The following is a 2,500-nucleotide window of genomic DNA, read 5'->3' as shown; positions in this document are numbered from 1 at the left end:
TAGCCCAGGGGAGTGTCCGCCGGAAGGCGGAACCATCTCCTGACGGCGGCACGGATGGTCACATCTGCCGCTTTCAACGCACCCACTCGGGTGCGGCTGAGGGCCAGCCCATGGTACAGGCCAGGCAGAAGTACGGTGGTGAGGGCGTGGAGGCGCTGTTACTCCCGCCGTTTACCCGCGCTTGCTTGAATTTCTTCACGTTGACATTCAGAGCACTGGGCAGAAATCACATTGCGTCAACACCCGCTAGGGCCATCGCAATGCTTTGTTTTAATTAGACAGTCGGATTCCCCCAGTCCGTGCCAGTTCTGAGTTGATCGTTGAATGGCGGCCGAAGAGAATCCGCGCACCCGCGCGCCCCCGGAGGAGCACGCTAAGGCGGACGCGGCCTCGCAGCAAGGAAGATCCGTGGGAGGCCAAGGCACGGGACCGAGCTCGGATCCTGCACGCAGGTTGAAGCACCGGGGCGCGAACGCCGCGCAGGCGCGCGCATCCTGCACCGCCGGCCAGCACGAGGCCAACCAACGGCGAGAGCAGACCACGCCCGCGCTAAACGCCCGCACTTACCGGCACCCCTACGGCACTCACCTCGCCCAGGCCCGGCACGTTAGCGCTGACCCACTTCCCGACCAAGCCCGACACGCCCCGATCCTCAGAGCCAATCCTTATCCCGAAGTTACGGATCCAATTTGCCGACTTCCCTTACCTACATTATTCTATCGACTAGAGGCTCTTCACCTTGGAGACCTGCTGCGGATATGGGTACGAACCGGCGCGACACCTCCACGTGGCCCTCTCCCGGATTTTCAAGGTCCGAGGGGAAGATCGGGACACCGCCGCAACTGCGGTGCTCTTCGCGTTCCAAACCCTATCTCCCTGCTAGAGGATTCCAGGGAACTCGAACGCTCATGCAGAAAAGAAAACTCTTCCCCGATCTCCCGACGGCGTCTCCGGGTCCTTTTGGGTTACCCCGACGAGCATCTCTAAAAGAGGGGCCCGACTTGTATCGGTTCCGCTGCCGGGTTCCGGAATAGGAACCGGATTCCCTTTCGCCCAACGGGGGCCAGCACAAAGTGCATCATGCTATGACGGCCCCCATCAACATCGGATTTCTCCTAGGGCTTAGGATCGACTGACTCGTGTGCAACGGCTGTTCACACGAAACCCTTCTCCGCGTCAGCCCTCCAGGGCCTCGCTGGAGTATTTGCTACTACCACCAAGATCTGCACCGACGGCGGCTCCAGGCAGGCTCACGCCCAGACCCTTCTGCGCCCACCGCCGCGACCCTCCTACTCGTCAGGGCTTCGCGGCCGGCCGCAAGGACCGGCCATGACTGCCAGACTGACGGCCGAGTATAGGCACGACGCTTCAGCGCCATCCATTTTCAGGGCTAGTTGCTTCGGCAGGTGAGTTGTTACACACTCCTTAGCGGATTCCGACTTCCATGGCCACCGTCCTGCTGTCTTAAGCAACCAACGCCTTTCATGGTTTCCCATGAGCGTCGATTCGGGCGCCTTAACTCGGCGTTTGGTTCATCCCACAGCGCCAGTTCTGCTTACCAAAAGTGGCCCACTTGGCACTCCGATCCGAGTCGTTTGCTCGCGGCTTCAGCATATCAAGCAAGCCGGAGATCTCACCCATTTAAAGTTTGAGAATAGGTTGAGGTCGTTTCGGCCCCAAGGCCTCTAATCATTCGCTTTACCGGATGAGACTCGTACGAGCACCAGCTATCCTGAGGGAAACTTCGGAGGGAACCAGCTACTAGATGGTTCGATTAGTCTTTCGCCCCTATACCCAGCTCCGACGATCGATTTGCACGTCAGAATCGCTACGGACCTCCATCAGGGTTTCCCCTGACTTCGTCCTGGCCAGGCATAGTTCACCATCTTTCGGGTCCCAACGTGTACGCTCTAGGTGCGCCTCACCTCGCAATGAGGACGAGACGCCCCGGGAGTGCGGAGGCCGCCGCCCCGTGAAGGGCGGGGAAGCCCCATCCTCCCTCGGCCCGCGCAAGGCGAGACCTTCACTTTCATTACGCCTTTAGGTTTCGTACAGCCCAATGACTCGCGCACATGTTAGACTCCTTGGTCCGTGTTTCAAGACGGGTCGTGAAATTGTCCAAAGCTGAAGCGCCGCTGACGGGAGCGATTATTCCGCCCGAGAGCATCCCGAGCCAACAGCGGCGCGGGTCCGGGGCCGGGCCAGGTAGGTCCGTCATCCGGGAAGAACCGCGCGCGCTTGCCGGGAGCCCGAGCGCCCAAAGGGGCGAATCGACTCCTCCAGATATACCGCCGGGCAGCCAGCCAGGACACCGGGGCTCTGCCCAACAGACGCGAACCGAGGCCCGCGGAAGGACAGGCTGCGCACCCGGGCCGTAGGCCGGCACCCAGCGGGTCGCGACGTCCTACTAGGGGAGAAGTGCGGCCCACCGCACACCGGAACGGCCCCACCCCGCGGCGAGTGGAAAGGCAACCGGACACGACCCCGCCGCGGATTGCTC

General features: G+C 61.6%; 1 pseudogene; it reads right to left on the bottom strand.

Moving 5' to 3' along the window:
* LOC124585900 overlaps nt 1–2,500 on the bottom strand; it is a 5,593-nt pseudogene that overhangs the window by 2,567 nt on the left and 526 nt on the right.

This window comes from Schistocerca americana, unplaced genomic scaffold (genome assembly GCF_021461395.2).
Source record: "Schistocerca americana isolate TAMUIC-IGC-003095 unplaced genomic scaffold, iqSchAmer2.1 HiC_scaffold_513, whole genome shotgun sequence".
Classification (NCBI taxonomy): domain Eukaryota; kingdom Metazoa; phylum Arthropoda; class Insecta; order Orthoptera; family Acrididae; genus Schistocerca; species Schistocerca americana.
Note: the sequence above shows the minus strand (reverse complement) of the source record. Positions and strands in the feature narration are given on the sequence as shown.